The sequence below is a fragment of the Bos javanicus genome, chromosome 5, assembly GCF_032452875.1.
Source record: "Bos javanicus breed banteng chromosome 5, ARS-OSU_banteng_1.0, whole genome shotgun sequence".
Lineage (NCBI taxonomy): Eukaryota > Metazoa > Chordata > Mammalia > Artiodactyla > Bovidae > Bos > Bos javanicus.
The window spans coordinates 42067679-42086818 of NC_083872.1; the positions used below are offsets into that span (position 1 = coordinate 42067679).

Below are 19140 nucleotides of genomic sequence, written 5' to 3' on the forward strand. Positions count from 1 at the left end.
TTCATAGAACTAGAACAAACAATCCCAAAGTTTGTAATAGAATCACCGAATATACAAAGCATCTTGAGAAAGAACAATAAGAAAGAGATATCACATTTCCTGACTTCAAATTATACTACAAAGCCACAGTCATCAAAACAGTAGGGTGGTCAGTGGATCTCAAGGCTGTGGCTGCAGAGGAAGCACCTGAGGAGGAGCTGCAAAGATGCTGTCTGTGCTCATGGCCATGGCCGTACCCACGCCTTCCCTTTGTGAGCCAGGCTGGTCTCCAAAAATGCTTTGGGATCATCCTTCATTGCTGCAAGGAACCTCCATGCCTCTAACTCTTGTCTTCAGAAGACTGGCACTGCTGAGGTGTCCTCTGTTCTTGAAGAGCGTATTCTTGGAGCTGATACCTCTGTTAACCTTGAAGAGACTGGGCATGTTTTAAGTATTGGTGATTATATTGCCCGGGTATTTGGGCTAAGAAATGTTCAAGCAGAAGAAATGGTAGAATTTTCTTTAGGTTTAAAGGGTATGTCTCTGAACTTGGAGTCTGACAACGTTGGTGTTGTTGTGTTTGGAAGTGATAAACTAATTAAGAAAGGAGATATTGTGAAGAGAACTGAAGCTATTGTAGATGTTCCAGTCAGTGAGGAGCTGCTGGGTCATGTAGTCTATGCCCTTGGTAATGCCACTGATGGAAAGCGTCCAATTGGTTCCAAGGCCCGAAGACGAGTTGGCTTGAAAGCCCCTGGGGTCATTCCTTGAATCTCTGTGCGGGAACTAACACAAACTGGCATTAAGGCTGTGGACAGCTTGGTGCTGATTGGTCATGGTCAGTGTGATCTGGTTATTGGTGACCGATAGACTGGCAAAACACCAATTGCCAGAAACATCATTAACCAGAAATGATTCAGTGATGGAACTGATGAAAAGAAGAAGCTGTACTGTATCCATGTTGCTATTGGTCAAAAGAGATCCACTGTTGCCCAGTTGGTGAAGAGACTTACAGATGCAGATGCCATGAAGTATACTATTGTGGTTTCAGATACTGCTTCAGATGCTGCCCCACTTTAGTACCTGGCTCCTTACTCTGGATGTTCAACGGGAGAATATTTTAGGGATAATGGCAAACATGCTTTGATTGTTTATGATGACTTATCCAAACAGGCAGTTGCTTATCATCAGATATCTATGGTGCTCTGCCCACCGCCCAGTCGTGAGGCCTGTCCTCGTGATGTGTTCTACCTGCACTCCCATATACTGGAGAGAGCAGCTAAAATGAACGATGCTTTTGATGGTGGCTCATTAACTGCTCTACCACTCACAGAAGCACAAGCTGGTGATGTGTCTGCTTACATTCCAACAAATGTCATTTCCATCACTGACAGACAGATCTTCTTGGAAACAGAGTTGTTCTACAAAGGTATCCTCCCTGCCATTAATGTTGGTTTGTCTGTGTCCCATGTCAGATCTGCTGCCCAAACCAGGGTCATGAAACAGGTGGCAGGTGCCATGAAACTGGAGTTGGCTCAGAATCGTGAGGTTGCTGCTTTTGCCTAGTTCGATTCTGACCTTGATGCTGCCACTCAACAACTCTTGAGTCATGGTGTGCATTTGACTGAGCTGCTGAAGCAAGGACAATATTCTCCTATGGCTATTGAAGAGCAAGTGGCTGTTATCTGTGTGGGTGTCAGGGAGTATCTTGACAAGCTGGAGCCCAGCAAGATCACAAAATTTGAGAATGCTTTCTTGCCTCATGTTATCAGCCAACATCAAGCCCTGTTGGGCAAAACCAGGACCAATGGAAAGTTCTCAGAAGAGACAGATGCAAAGCTGAAAGAGATTGTAACAAACTTCTTGGCTGGTTTGAAGCTTAAACTCCTGTGGATTCACATCAAATGCCAGTTTGGTTTTGTCATTGTTTCTTCTAGTTCAGCCTGTTTAATACATGTTATTGAGATAACTGGACAGCTACATGCAAAGAATAAAAATGGACCACTTTATCATATCATATACAAACATAAACTAAAAATGAATTAAATATTTAAATGAAAACATAAATCTCCTAGAAGAAAATACAGGCATAACCTCTTTGACATCAATCTTAGCAACATTTAAAAAATTTGTCTCCTCAGGCAAGGACAACAAAAAGCAAAAATAAACTAATAGGACTACATCAGACTAAAGGCTTTTCACAGCAGAGGAAGCCACCAGCAAAATTAAAAGGCGACCCACAGAATGGAAGAAGTTATTTGTGAATGATATCTCTGATAGGAGATTGATATCCAAAAATACAAAGAAATACATAAACTTAACATAAAGAAAGAAGGACATGGCAACCCACTCCAGTATTCTTGCCTGGAGAATCCCAGGGATGGAGGAGCCTGGTGGGCTGCTGTCTGTGGGGTTGTACAGGGTCGGACATGACTGAAGCAACTTAGCAGCAGCAACATAAAGAAAACAATTAAAAATGGGCAGAGGATCTGAATAGTCACCAAAGAAGACATATAAATGGTCAACAAGCACATGAAAAAGTGCTCAGCATCACTAGTCACCAGGGAAACACACATCAAAACCTCAGTGAGATACCATCCCACAATTGTCAGAATGACTTTCATCAAAAAGGCATAAAACAACTGCTGAAGAGGATTCAGAGAAAAGGAAACCCTTGTATTGCTAGTGCAATTATAAATTGATGCAAACCTTATGGAAACAGTATGAAGATTCCTCAAAAAACTTAAGATAGATTATATATGATCCAGCAATTCCACTTTGGGGAATTTACCTGAAGAAAACAAAAACTCCACTAATTTGAATATATATATACATTAAATATAATATATATTTAATATATATATATCCTTATATTCACTGCAGAATTATTTATGATAGTCAAATACTGAAGTAACTTAAGTATCCATCAATGGATAAATTGATAAGTAAGATGTGATAGCTATATATATATGTGTGTGTGTGTGTGTATATATATATATATACACACACACCACAATGGACAATTATTCTAGTATAAAAAAGAATAAAATATTGCCTTTGAGGCAAGAGAGATAGATCTGGATACTAAGTAGTATACTAGAAAAGTAAACAGTGTATGGTTTCACTTATATATGGTGTTTAAAAAAACAAAACAAGTGAATAAACAGAACAAAATGGAAAAAAAAGACTGATATATACAGAGAATAAACTGTTGGTTGTCAGAGGAGAGAGGGATGGGTGAAATAGGTAAAGAGGATTAAGGCATACAAATTTCCAGCTAAAAAGTAAAAATCATGAAGAGGTACACATAGGAATATAGTCTACTGTAACAACTTTGTATGATTATAAACTGTAACTGAACTTTATCGTGGTTATCATTTTATAATGTGTAAATAAATTGATCCTAAAGGAAATCTTAAAGGAAATCAGTCCTGAATATTCATTGGAAGGACTGATGCTGAAGCTGAAGCTCCAATACTTTGGCTAACCTGATGCAAAGAACTGACTCATTGAAAAAGACCCTGATACTGAGAAAGATTCAAGGCAGAAGGAGAAGGGGATGACAGAGGATAAGATGCTTGGATGACATCACCAACTCAATGGACATGAGTTTAAACAAGCTCTGGGAGTTGGTGATGGACAGTGCAGTCCATGGGGTTGCAAAGAGCTGGACATGACTGAGTGACTGAACTGAAGTAAATTGAATTATTATGTGGCATACCCAAAAATAATATAATATTTTATGTTAATTATAACTTAAAAAGAATATTTTTAATCAGGTCCTACAGAATAGCTTCTTAAAAATGGGATGGGTGAATTAATAGATATTTTCAAATATCTAATCAAAAGGATAGTAGCATTCACTTCAGGAAAACATAATATCTGTTTGCCTGTTTAGGCCCCTCTGCAAAACATCTTTTAATGTTTACCAAACTGATAAAAACAAAAAAACTAGTACCCTATTTTCTAATTTTCTTCTTCCTGAGTATTGAAGATGGCAAATATCTTTTCGCAGGTTCCTTTTTAAGTCTTGATGATCTTACCTAGTTTCCTCTTTGTCCCAAGTCCTACCATCATTCTGAATCTTTTCAATACACATGTGAATAAATCATTCCCAAACATGGCCATTTTGTTACTTAGCATCTTCATCTTTAATGATATTCACTTCTACCCACATAAGCCATCCACTTCCATTTCTACAGATGAACTTGTCACCATATGGAACTAGTTGAGCTTCTAAACTAAATTTGAATGTCTTATTCAGATTATCACATTCTTTCTACTACTATGTGTCTCTTTCTCAGATACTCCCACATTACTTATTAATCCACCTAATTAAGATTTTCAGTTCTCTTTATTCTCTGTAAGATCATCCCATAAGCAAGTTCGGTCTCTCAGTCCTGTCTGACTCTTTGCAACCCCACGGACTGCAGCACACCAGGTTTCCCTGTCTATCACCAACTCTGGGAGCTTGGTCAAATTCTTGTCCACCTAGTCGGTGGTACCATCCAACCATCTCATCTTCTGTCATTCCCTTCTCCTCCTGCCTTCAATCTTTCCCAGCATCAGGGTCTTTTCCAACGAGTCAGACCTGCTCATCATGGTGGCCAAAGTATTGGAGCTTCAGCTTCAGCATCAGTCCTTCCAATGAACATTAAAAGACTGATTTCCTTTAGAATTGAATGGTTTGGTTTCCTTGCAGTCCAAGGGACTCTCAAGAGTCTTCTCCAACACCACAGTTCAAAAGCTTCAATTCTGTGGTGCTCAGCTTTCTTATGGTCCAACTCTCACATCCATACATGACTACTGGAGAGACTATAGCTTTGAGTAGACGGACCTTTGTCAGCGATAAGCAAGAGCACTTCAAAAAATGAAACATTTGAAAACTATGTCTCTTACTCTTCTTTGGGATAATAATGTATCCACATAGAATATAGGATCAACAAGTATACTAATCTTTCTTCCCCTCAAAATTAGATAGAGGTTTTCTTCTGTCCTCAATTGGATAACTAGAAATTGCTTTTTATTCTAATGTGGTTTAAGTTCCATTTACCAGGTCATCTCATTTTCACATGCCTTCACTCCTTTGCTTCTATCCTGTTAGACTAGGCACCATTTCCCGAATTTGGAGTGTGATTTCACTTTCTCTGTTTTTTTGTCATACTGTTTATTTTATTTTATTTTATTTTTTACTCATTCTATCAGCAGAAACATAGTCATCCTTCAAAACCCAACTTAACGTTATATTGTCCATAAATATTTTCCTGATTAACTATAATTAGAGTTATTTAGGGATTTTTTTATTTCTACATTACATAATTTTATCTCTTCTGTGGTTTTACTTAATTTTGTCCCATGTAGTTAATTATATATTTAATGTATGACTTTCATTAGATAGTAAACTTCTGGTGATTGTAACTATCTTTTTCATATTTGAGTCCATGTCTTACAGGACACAGTACCATGCCTTGACTACATCTAAAATACCTGCCTTTTTATTTCTTTAACAATAAAATACTCATTTCCCTTTTGGAAATCATCACAGTCTGTAATTATTTGCTTTATTTATATACACTATCACTGCCTAAATCTTTCAATAGAATTTAAATTCCATGAGGAAAGGGACTGTGCTTAACCTAGTTATCATTGTTTCTCCAGATAAAAAAGTATCTAACCAATAACTGCTTGTTTTTCCATAAATTCAGCCTATAGATTGTCAGCGTTTTGATATTATGGAACATTGCACATTTAAATTCAGATTATTCTCTAATATTTAGTAAGTAAGTGCTAGTTGAAACCATACATGGAGAGAGGAAGTGGTCAATACAATAGAGTAGGAAGACACAATTCAGTTCCTCCCACAGACACACCAAATTTCCAAATACTTGCCCCTTCCCACAAAACACCCAAAACAAAAACAAAAAACAAAGTTACATTACTTAATGGAGCAACTAGCTATGAGAGTAATCTTTATTCCAGTCAAAGATTTTCTATAAATAAAGATATGGAGAAGGAAACACAATTAGATTAAGTAGGTGGGATAGAGGCACAGTATAATTAAGACCCATACCCCTGGGTAGGCAATGAACAAACAGAAGAATAATAAAAACTGCAGAAGCTCTCCCCAAGAAGCAAGGGGTTCAAGTCAGATCTAGGAAGCAGAGAGTTCCAAACAAGGTGAACCCAAAGAGGTCCACACCAAGACACATTATAATAAAAATGGCAAAAATTAAAAAGAGAAAGAAAGTCTTAAAGGGAGAGAAGAAAAGAATCTTAAAAGAAGCACAAAGGAGCTGTCATAAGAACATCAGTTGGCTTTTCAGATGAAACTGCAGACCAGAAGGATATAGTGTAATATAGCGAAAGCAATGAAGCGGAAAAATTCTATGATCAAGAATACTCTATTAGGCATATTTAACATTCATATTGGAAGAGGAGAAAAAGTTTCACAGACAACCAAAATGTAAAAGAATTTATCACCTGTATACTTCACTTTCACTTTTCATTTTCATGCATTGGAGAAGGAAATGGCAACCCACTGCAGTGTTCTTGCCTGGAGAATCCCAGGGACTGGGGAGCCTGGTGGACTGCCATCTACGGGGTTGCACAGAGTTGGACATGACTGAAGCGACTTAGCAGCAGCAGCATACCAGTTGTAAAAGAAATGTTAGGGGAATTTCTCTAAGCAGACAAGAAAAGATCACAATTACCAACATAAAAAGTATGAAAGGAAAAAATCACCTTGGTAAGTAAAAACATAGTTAAGGTAACGGATCAATTAATTATAAAACCAGTGGGAAGGTAATATAATCATCAATGTTTATAATAAATAGTTAAGGAATACACAAAACAGAAAGATATAAAAATGTAGAGTGATTTGAATGTGTTCAAAATAAAGAGATCATCAACTTAAAATATATAACAAATATAAAAATAAAGAATAATCATCAAATTACAAGGGTAGAAAGCAAAAGTAAAGAAGATTAAAGGAACAAAAGAGAACTACAAAACCAAAAACATGGCCATAGTACATACCCATCACTAATTAATTTAAGAGGTAAATATATTAAATGTTCCAATCAGAATACGTAGGGTAGCTGAATGGCTTTTTTTAAAAAAAGAATAATATATATATATATACACACATACAAATAGCTGACCTAAAGACACACATAGACTGAAAGTGAGGAGACACAAAAATATGTTCCATGCAAATGGAAATGAAAAAGCTAAGACAGCAATACTTAGATAAAACAAGCTTTATAACCCTGTATCAAGAGACAAAGAAAAGCATCACATAATAACAAAGAGATCAAGTTTTAGCAGGAAGATGTAACAATTATAAATACAGATATTCCCATCATAGGCACATCTAAATACATAAAACAAATATCAACAAATATAAAGGGAGAAATTTACAGTAATACAATAATAGTAGGGAACTTTAACACCCCAGATACATCAAAGGACAGGTCACTCAGACAGAAAATCAGTTAAGGAAACACTAACCTTAAATAGCACATTAGCCCATATGAAATTAATAGATTATATACAAAATATTTCACCAAAACCAGCAGAATATACTTTCAAGTGCACATGGGCTATTTTTTAGCATAGATCTCACACTAGATCACAAAAGAAGCATCAATACATTTAGGAAGATTGAAATCATATCAAAAATCTTTTCCAACCACAAAGTATGAAATTAGAAATTACCTACATAAAAAAAAATCTATAAAAAACACAAACACTTGGAGGCTACTCAACATTCTTATACACAAACAAAATGGTCACTGAAGAAACTAAAGAGAAAATTTTAAAATACCTGAAGCTATGAAAATGGAAACAAAATGTTCCAAAACCTATGGAATGCAGCAAAAGTGTTTCTATGACAGAAGGTCATAGCAATAAGCTTACATCAAGAAACAACACAATCTTAAAGAAACAATCTAAACCTTATAGCTAAATGAACTATAAAAAACAAACAAACCCGAAGTTAGTAGAAGGAAACAAACAATGAATATCAAAGCAAGTATAAATAAAATAAAGACTAAAATTAAAGTAGAAAACATCAATGAAACTAAGATGTCATTCTTTGGAAAGATAACAAAATTGGTCAACTTTTAACCATATTCATGAAGAAAAAAGGAAGGTACAAATTAATAAAATCAGAAATGAAACTGACACCACTGAAATACAAAGGATCATAAGAGATTACTATGAAGAGTTATACACCAATAAAATGGAAAACTTGGAAGAAATGGATAAATTTCTAGAAATGTAATCTCACAAGACTGAATGAGGGAGAAATAGAAAATATGAACAGACCAATTACTGATAATGTATTTGAGTCAGTAAAAAAAAATATCCCACCACACAAAAATCCATGATGAGACAAACCCACAAGTGAATTTTACTAAACTTTTAAAGAAGAGAAAACATTTGTTCTTCTCAAACGGTTTTTCAAAATTGAAGGTAGAATTACCCTAATACCAAAACTAGACAAAGACTATTTGAAAAAGAAAATTACAAGCCAATATCACTGATGAGCATAGATTTAAAAATCCTCAGCAAAATATTCAGTTCAGTTCAGTTCAGTTGCTCAGTTGTGTCTGACTCTTTGCGACCCCATGAATCACAGCACGCCAGGCCTCCCTGTCCATCACAAACTCCCGGAGTTCACTCAGACTCAAGTCCATCAAGTCAGTGATGCCATCCAGCCATCTCATCCTCTGTCGTCCCCTTCTCCTCCTGCCCCCAATCCCTCCCAGCATCAGAGTCTTTTCCAATGAGTCAACTCTTCGCATGAGGTGGCCAAAGTACTAGAGTTTCAGCTTCAGCATCATTCCCTCCAAAGAAATCCCAGGGCTGATCTCCTTCAGAATGGACTGGTTGGATCTCCTTGCAGTCCAAGGGACTTTCAAGAGTCTTCTCCAACACCACAGTTCAAAAGCATCAATTCTTCAGCGCTCAGCCTTCTTCATGGTCCAACTCTCACATCCATACGTGACCACAGGATAAACCATAGCCTTGACTAGATGGATCTTTGTTGGCAAAGTAGCAAACCAAATAAACAGTAGTTTCAAAGAATCATATGACATGGGATTTATCCCAAGGATACAAGGGTGGTTTAATATCTGCAAATCAAACAATGTGACTCCCCACATTAACAACTTGATGAATAAAATATACATCTCAATAGTTACAGAAAAAGCTTTTGATAAAATTCAACATTCATTTATGAGATAACCTCTCAACATAGTGGATATAGAAGGCTCTGAAAAAGTCACAGCCCAAATTGTACTTAATGGTGAAAAATTGAAAGCATTTACTTTAAGACTAGGAACAAAGATGTCCACTCTCGTCATTTTTATGCAGCATAGTATTGGAAGTCTAAGTCACAACAGTCAAAAAAGAAAAAGAAATAAAAGATATCTAAATTAGAAAGAAAAAAAGGTAAAGGCTCATTGTTTGCAGATGACATGATAATATATATGAAAATTCTAAAGATAATACCAAAAATCTGTTAGAGCCTATAAGTGAAATCAGGGAAATTTCAAGATTCAAAATTAATATACAGAAATCTGTTTCACTACTAACAAACTAAAAAATTAAGAAAACAATCTCATTTACAACTGCATCAAAAAGAATAAATACCTAGGGATAAATCTAACCAAACATGTTAGACTTTCACTCTGGAAAGCATAAAACTTTGCTGAAAGAAATTGGAGATGACATAAACAAATGGCAAGACATACCATGGTCATGAATTAAGAGAAATTAATACCATTAAAATAGCCATACTACTCAAAGTAATCTACAGATCCAGTGAAACTCCTATCAAAATACCAATGACATTTTCACAGAACTAGAACAAATAATCCTAACATTTGTATGGAACCACAAAGGATCCCAGAGCAAAGCAATCTTGAGAAAGAACAAAACTATAGATACCATGCTCTATGGTTTCAAACTACATTACAAAGCTACAGTAACCATAGCAGCATAAAACTTGCATTAAGTAAAAGATACATAGATCAATGGAACAGAAATAGAATATAGAAATATAGCCAAGTTTATATGGAAAGTTAATCTTTCCATATTGGCTGAAGTGGCAAGGTTATATACAATGGACAAAAGACAGCATCTTCAATAAATGGTTTTGGAAAAACTGGAAAGAATGCAAAAGAATGAAACCAGACTACTTTCTCACACTGTTTATGACAACAACAAAAACAACCTCGAAAATGGATTAAAGACTTAACAGTAGTTGTTGTTCAGTCGCTAAGTGGCGTCCAACTCTTTGTGACACCACAGACTGCTGTACATCAGGCCTCCCTGTCCTTCACTATCTCCCAAAGTTTGCTCAGATTCATGTCCAGTGCGGCAATGATGCTATCTAACCATCTCGTTTTATGCTGCCTTCAATCTTTCCCACCATGAGAGTCTTTTCCAATGAGTCGGCTCTTCACATCAGGTGGCCAAAGTAGTGGAGCCTCAGCTTCAGCATCAGTCCTTCCAATGAATATTCAGGGTTGATTTCCTTTAGACCTGACTGGTTTGATCTCCCTGCAGTCCAAGGAGCTTTCAAGAGAGTAACTGTAAGATCTGATGCTCTAAAACTCCTAGAAGAAAATATAAACAGTACAGCCTTTGACATTGGTCTTACCAATATTTTTTGGATATGTCTTCTCAGGAAGATCTAAATCAAATGCTAAAATGACCTAAATCAAATCCCTTACATTATATGGTGGTAATGACAAACAGATTTAAGGGATTAGATCTGATAGAGTGCCTGAAGAACTATGGACAAGGATTTGTGACATTGTACAGGGAGCAGTGATCAAGACCATTCCCAAGAAAAGGGGATGCAAAAAGGCAAAATGGTTGTCTGACAAGGCCTTAAAAATAGTTGAGAAAAGAAGAGAAGTGACAGGAAAAGAAGAAAAGGAAAGATATACCCATTTGAATGCAGATTGCCAAAGACTAGCAAGGAGAGACAAGAAAGCCTTCTTCAGTGATCAATGAAAAGAAATAGAGGAAAACAATAGAATGGAAAAGACTAGAGATCTCTTCAAGAAAATAAGAGATACCAAGGGAACATTTCATGCAAAGATGGGCACAATAAAGGACGGAAATGGTATGGACATAACAGAAGATGTTAAGAAACAGAAGATATTAAGAAAAGGTGACAAGAAAACAGAAGAACTATATAAAAAAGATCTTAATGACCCAAATAACCACAATTGTGTGATCACTCACCTAGAGGCAGACATCCTGGAGTCTGAAGTCAAGTGGGCTTTAAGAAGCATCACTAAGAACAAAGCTGGTAGAGAGGATGGAATTCAAGCTGATCTATTTCAAATCCTAAAAGGTGATGCTGTGAAAATGCTGCAGTCAATATGCCAGCAAATTTGGAAAACTCAGCAGTGGCCACAGGACTGGAAAAGGTCAGTTTTCACTCCAATGCCAAAGAAAGGCAATGTCAAACAATGTTCAAACTACCACAAAATTGCACCATCTTACATACTAACAAAGTAATAACCAAAGTTCTTCAAGAAAGGCTTCAACAGTATGTGAACTGAGAACTTCCAGATGTTCAAGCTGGATTTGGAAAAAGCAGAGGAACCAGAGACTAAATTTCCAACATCAGCTGGATCATAGAAAAAGCAAGAGAATTCCAGAAAAACATCTACTTCTGCTTTATTGATTATGCCAAAGCCTTTGACTGTGTGGACCACAACAAAATGTGGGAAATTCTTCAAGAGATGGGAATACCATCTCTTGATGACCTTACCTGCCTCCTGTGAAATCTGTATGCAGGTCAAGAAGCAACAGTTAGCACCAGACATGGAACAACAGACTGGATCCAAATTGGGAAAAGGGTATGTCAAGGCTGTATATTGTCACCCTGCTTATTTAACTTTTATGCAGAGTGCATCATGCGAAATGCCAGGCTGGGTGAAGCACAAGCTGGAATCAAGATTGCTGGGAGAAATATCAATAACCTAAGAGATGACACTACCCTTATGGCAGAAAGTGAAGAGGAACTGAAGAGCCAATTGATGAAAGTGAAAGAGATGAGTGAAAAAGTTGGCTTAAAACTCAACATTCAGAAAATGGAGATCATGGCATCCAGTCCCAATACTTCAAGGCAAATAAATGGGGAAACAATGCAGACAGTGAGAGAGACTTTATTTTCTCCAGCTCCAAAAACACTGAGGATGGTGACTGCAGCCATGAAATCAAAAGACACTTGCTCCTTGGAAGAAAAGCTATGACCAAACTAGGCAGCATATTAAAAAGCAGAAACATTACTTTGCCAACAAAGGTCCGTCTAGTCAAAGCTTTGGTTTTTCCAGTAGTCATATATGGATGTGAGAGTTGGACTATAAAGAAAGCCAAGCACTGAAGAATTGATGTTTTTGAACTGTGGTGTTGGAGAAGACTCTTGAGAGTCCCTTGGACTGCAAGGAGATCAAACCAGTTAATCCTAAAGGAGATCAGTCCTGAATATTCATTGGAAGGACTGATGCTGAAGCAGAAACTCCAATACTTTGGTTACCTGATGCAAAGAACTGATTAATTGGAAAAGACCCTGATGCTGGGAAAGATTGAAGGCTGGAGGAGAAAGGGATGATGGAAGATGACATGGTTGGATGGCATTCCTGACTCAATGGACATGAGTTTGAACAAGCTCTGGGAGTTGGTGATGGACAGGGAGGCCTGGCATGCTGCTGTCCATGGGATTGTAAAGGTGATGCAACTGACTGACTAAACTGAACTCTCAGGATAGGTAAACAAAGGCAAAAATAAACAATGGAACTACATCAAACAAAATAGCTTTTGCACAGTTAAAGAAACCACAAACAGAATGAAAAAGCTGCCTAATGACTGGAAGAAAATATTTGCTACTGATTTATCAAAATATCCAAAGAATTCATACTACTCAACATCGACAAAAATATTGGCTCTTTGCAAATGCTCTGTGGAAGGCAATGAATTTGAAAAGGTGCACAAGAGGCCAACTAACTCTGTTCTGCCTCAGTTCAGTTCAGTTCAGTTCAGTCGCTCAGTCATGTCCGACTCTTTGTGACCCCATGAATTGCAGCACGCCAGGCCTCCCTGTCCATCACCAAATCCCAGAGATCACTCAAACTCACGTCCATCGAGTCGGTGATGCCATCCAGCCATCTCATCCTCTGTCGTCCCCTTTTCCTCCTGCCCCCAGTCCCTCCCAGCATCAGAGTCTTTTCCAATGAGTCAACTCTTCGCATGAGGTGCCCAAAGTACTGGAGTTTTCAGCTTTAGCATCATTCCTTCCAAAGAAATCCCAGGACTGATCTCCTTTAGAATGGACTGGTTGGATCTCCTTGCAGTCCAAGGGATTCTCAAGAGTCTTCTCCAACACCACAGTTTAAAAGCATCAATTCTTCAGCACTCAGCTTTCTTCACAGTCCAACTCTCACATCCATACATGACCACTGGAAAAACCATAGCCTTGACTAGATGGACCTTTGCTGGCAAAGTAATGTCCTTCTTTTGAATATGCTATCTAGGTTGGTCATAATTTTCCTTCCAAGGAGTAAGCGTCTTTTAATTTCATGGCTGCAATCACCATTTGCAGGGATTTTGGAGCCCCAAAAATAAAGTCAGCCACTGTTTCCACTGTTTCCCCATCTATTTCCCATGAAGTGATGGGACCAGATGCCATGATCTTAGTTTTCTGAATGCTCTGCTTACCACCACCTAAAGAAAGTAATTTGGGAAAAGCATGGCAAATTTTAACATTTATCATTTTTTGAGGCTTAATTTCTCTTTTTATGAAGTAGATAGTATTGTGACATGGTCAAGACCTGGTTTCCAGAGTCAAATGAGCTGCATTCCAATCCCAATTTTGCGTTTATTACATTCACAACCTTGACCTTTGCTTTCCTCACCTGTAAAATGAAGATAGCTGATATATTTGCCTCAAAGTGTTACTGTGAAAATCTAATGATTCAATACATGTAACTAAACCTGGCACATAGCCATTGGTATGAGTATTTGCTATTATTGCTTTCTGTGAGTTTGAAACCTCTCACAATTTAAAAAATAAAAGGAATGGAAATTGCATATAAAGTTAAATTTTCTCCACTCATTCTGAAAATTCATGACAGAAGTTAAATTCTCTGAGAGTTTAAGACAAGCATAGATTATTTGTAAAATTAAGGTAATGATTTATGTCTTGCATCTAGAAAATGCACACTTCTACTAGAGGCTTAAATACTATACAGCTAAATTGCATTCAAATTTAGCTGAAATAGAAACTCCTTCTAAAAAGTCAAGGGAATTGCAGTGATTCCTTACTATTTTCTAATCAACTATCATAAATATGATTTTGTATCCCTTTCAGTTTTGATTTACTTCATGCCATTTAACCAAACACTCTATAATCACTAATTAGGTAATTAGTTTCATTCTACATATAACTAAAATGAATAGTCAAGGTGTTTTCCTAAACTTACATCGTGTAACTGGGCCTTAAATACTAGTTCTTTGAACTCCAGACCTAGTGCGCTTAAAATATATACTGCTTTCTTTGGTTAGGTATCATAAACATAAAAGTGTGCTGGAGCTAAAGGAGTATGCCAACAATGGAACAAAACCAAAACTTTTTGCTGTAGCATTTACTTCAGGTTAAGGAAGCTGTGAAGAAAGCTGAGCACCAAAGAACTGATGCTTTTGAACTGTGCTGTTGGAGAAGACTCTTGACAGTCCCTTGGACTGCAAGGAGATCCAACCAGTCCATCCTAAAGGAGATCAGTCTTGGGTGTTCTTTGGAAGGAATGATGCTAAAGCTGAAAACTCCAGTACTTTGGCCACCTCACGCGGAGAGTTGAGTCATTGAAAAAGACTCTGATGCTGGGATGGATTGCGGGCAGGAGGAAAAGGGGAAGACAGAGGATGGATGGCTGGATGGCATCACCGACTGGATAGACGTGAGTTTGAGTGAACTCCGGGAGTTGGTGATGGACAGGGAGGCCTGGCATGCTGCGATTCGTGGGGTCACAAAGAGTCGGATACGAATGAGCAACTGAACTGAACTGAAACTAAAATGGACTGGAATGGGTGAATTTAACTCAGATTACCATTATGTCTACTACTGTGGGTAAGAATCCCTTAGAAGAAATCAAATAGCCCTCATAGTCAGCAAAAGAGTCCAAAATACAGTACTAGGATGCAATCTCAAAAAATGACAGAATGATCTCTGTTCATTTCCAAGGTAAACCACTCAGAATCACAGTAATCCAAGTCTATGTCCCAACCAGTAATGCTGAAGAAGCTGAAGTTGAACAGTTCTATAAAGACCTACAAGATCTTCTAGAACTAACACCCAAAAAAGACATCCTCTTCCTTATAGAGGACTGGAATACAAAAGTAGGAAGTCAAGAAATACCTGGAGTAACAGGCAAATTTGGCCTTGGAGTACAAAATGAAGCAGGCCAAGGTTAACAGAATTTTTCCAAGAGAATGCAGTGGTCATAGCAAACTGTCTTCCAACAACACAAGAGAAGACTTTACACATGGACATCACCAGATGATCAATACTGACCAGATTGATTATATTCTTTGCAGACATAGATGGAGAAGCTCTATACAGTTAGCAAAAACAAGACTGGGAGCTGACTGAGGTTCAGGTCATGAGCTCCTTATTGCCAATTTCAGACTTAAATTGAAGAAAGTAAGGAAAGTCACTACACCATTCAGGTATGACCCAAATCAAATCCCTTATGATTATACAGAGGAAGTGAATAATAGATTCAAGGGATTGGATCTGAGAGACAGAGTGCCTGAAGAACTATGGATGGAGGTTCATGACATAGTATAGGAGGCAGTGATCAAGACCATCTCAAGGAAGAGAAATGCAAAAGGCAAAATGATTGTCTGATGAGGCCTTACAAATAGCTGTGAAAGAAGAGAGGCTAAAGATAGAGGAGAAAAGGAAAGATATACCCATTTGAATGCAGAGTTCCAAAGAATAGCAAAGAGAGATAAGAAAGGCTTCCTCAGTGATCAATGCAAAAATAAATAAATAAATAAATAAACGGAAATAATAGAATTGGAAAGACTAGAGATCTCTTAAAGAAAATTAGAGATACCAAGGGAACATTTCATGCAAAGATGGGTACAATAAAGGAGAGAAATGGTATGGACCTAACAGAAGAAGAAGATATTAAGAAGAGATGGCAAGAATACACAGAAGAACTCTACAAAAAAATCTTCATGACCCAAATAACCATGATGAGGTGATCACTCACCTAGAGCCAGACATCATGGAATGTGAAGTCCAGTGGGCCTTAGGAAGCATCACTAGTGGAGGTGATGGAATTCCAGTAGAGCTATTTCAAATCCTAAAAGATGATGCTGTGAAAGTGCTGCAGTCAATATGCTACCAAATCTGGAAAACTCAGCCATGGCCACAGGACTGGAAAAGGTCAGTTTTCATCCCAGTCCCCAAGAAAGGCAATGCCAAACAATGTTCAAACTACCATACAATTGCACTTATCTCACACGGCTAGCAATAATTCTCAAAATTCTCCAAGCCAGGCTTCAACAGTACCTGAACCATAAACTTCCAGATGTTCAAGCTGGTTTTAGAAAAGGCAGAGGAACCAAAGATCGAATTGCCAACATCTGTTGGTTCATCAGAAAAGCAAGCGAGTTCCAGAAAAACATCTACTTCTGCTTTATTGACTATGCGAAAGCAATTTGACTATGTGGACCACCACAAACTGTGGAAAATTCTTCAAGAGATAGGAATACCAGACCACCTTACCTGCCTCCTGATAAATCTGTATGCAGGTCAAGAAGCAACAGTTAGAACCAGACGTAGAACAACAGACTGATTCCAAACAGGAAAAGGAGTACATCGAGGCTGTATATTGTCACCCTGCTTATTTAACTTATATGCAGAGTACGTGCAAAATTCTGGGCTGGATGAAGCACAAGCTGGAATCAACATTGCCAGGAGAAATATCAATAACCTCAGAAAGCGAAGAACTAAAGAGCCTTTGATGAAAGTGTCAGAGGAGAGTGAAAAAGTTGGCTTAAAACTCACCATTCAGCAAATGAAGATCATGGCATCCGGTCTCATCACTTCATGTTAAATAGATGGGAAAACAATGGAAACAGTGAGAAACTATTTTTTTGGGCTCCAAAATCATTGCAGATGGTGATTGCAGCCATGAAAGTAAAAGACGCTTGCTCCTTGGAAGAAAAGCTATGACCAAATTAGACAGCATATTAAAAAGCAGAGACATTACTTTACCAACAGATGTCTGTGTAGTCAAAGCTATGGTTTTTACAGTAGTCATGTATGGATGTAAGAGTTGGACTATAAAGAAAGCTGAGCACTGAAGAATTGATGCTTTTGAACTGTGGCATTGGAGAAGACTCTTGAGAATCCCTTGGACTGCAAGGAGATCAAACCAGTCCATCCTAAAGGAAATCAATCCTGAAAATTCATTGGAAGGACTGATACTGAAGCTGAAACTCCAATACTTTGGCCACCTCATGCAAAGAGCTGACTCATTGGAAAAGACCCTGATGCTGGAAAATATTGAAGGTGGGAGGAGAAGGGACAACAGTGGATGAGATGATTGGATGACATCACTGACGTGATGGAGATGAGTTTGAGTAGGCTCCAGGAGTTGGTGATGGACAGGGAAGCCTGGCGTGCTGCAGTCCATGGGGTTGCAAAGAGCTGGACACAACTGAGCAACTGAACTGAACTGACTGAACTGATCCTTTGAAGAGGCAACAGATAAAATCATGACAGTTTACTGTATTTTTCCCCAGATATCTTTTCTTTGATAAGAAGTTCTGTGCTATACAACTACAAAGAATATCTAAGAAAGGATGCAGATCCATGAATTTGTGCAGAATAAAAAGTCAGGAAAAATTTTGATTTCCCAAGTTGTTTGTAATCTTGGATTCAAGAAAGTAAAAAAAAAAAATGCACTACCTTATGTTATTTAGAAGTATATTACTGTATACTTATGTTATTTGGAAGAATATTATTCTTTTGATCATTCAGCTACTACAAATTTTTGATTTATGCAGATTAGTACCACTTCTGATAGGGATAGAGTAAGATCATTGCACAGATAGCTTTAGAAATCCCACTAGGGGATTATAGATAGAGGGGGAATATTAGGAAACTTTGGAAGACCATTATATGTTAATGATTGCTCAAGAAAACTACCAGAACATCATGGAAAAAAGCACGTTTGCTTAACTATAAAGCCATCAATAAAACCATGAGATAGGCTCCCAAGGCATTAAGTGACAAAATGAGGCCTGCATCTGCTGGCTGAGTCCAGCAAGACAATGATCCTCGGAACCAAGGACAGGAATATAGGGGAAGGGTGACATTCCAAAGTAGAATACCATCATCATACTAAAATCTGAGGTGACTTGATATATTTTAGTATATGTTGCCACCCTTCTGCTGATTTGAATAAGTTCCATGACAGTTTTGAGCTTATAGGATAAAGCACTCTCCTGCCCAATACGGAGAAGGAGCTACTTATGTAAGCCTGATGTCTACTCAAAGAATGAGAAAGAAGGTGGTCTTCTCCCCTTACTCACTTTCTTTGATTATAAAAACATAGCTTGCTTAATTCTCAGCCTGTCAGCTTGTACCCCTCACAAGTGCCCTATATTAATAAATCTACATCTTGCCTATCATTTTGCCTCTTGCTGAAATCCATTTCCACCAAAACAAAGAACCTGAGCCTCGGTAAGTCCTGAAACCAAGTGATTCCAATTAAAAGGCTGTGGGCTCATGTCCCAATCTGGATTTCGGCCAAGTTTGAGTCCCAGCATTTGGCTTCAAATTTCAACCTGAGGTGTATGGTTTCACTTTCCTGCCACAGAGCAAGTAGGAATAGTAGATACTAACAGATAGTAAGATCTTAATGAGCTCTATGAGTTACATTGACCCTATACTTCTAAACTTCTATAATATAAAAATTCTGTCCATTACAACTGCTTGAATGAGGCTCAGTGCAATATTTTAGTTTCCTCAGGGGAGCCAAAGGGAGCTAAAGATAGCCATAGAATGAATTGTGCCCTTTGATACTCTCATCTCCCTTTCTGCCTTCTTAAAAGCTTATC

The 19140-nt window shown here is 37.7% G+C and overlaps 2 pseudogenes; both read left to right on the forward strand.

The window, feature by feature from the left end:
* The first annotated feature begins 205 nt into the window (after positions 1–205).
* LOC133248680 (ATP synthase subunit alpha, mitochondrial-like) lies at positions 206–2025 on the forward strand (annotated as a pseudogene).
* Positions 2026–3212: 1187 nt separating this feature from the next.
* LOC133248681 (GTP-binding nuclear protein Ran-like) overlaps positions 3213–19140 on the forward strand; it is a 95332-nt pseudogene continuing 79404 nt past the window's right edge.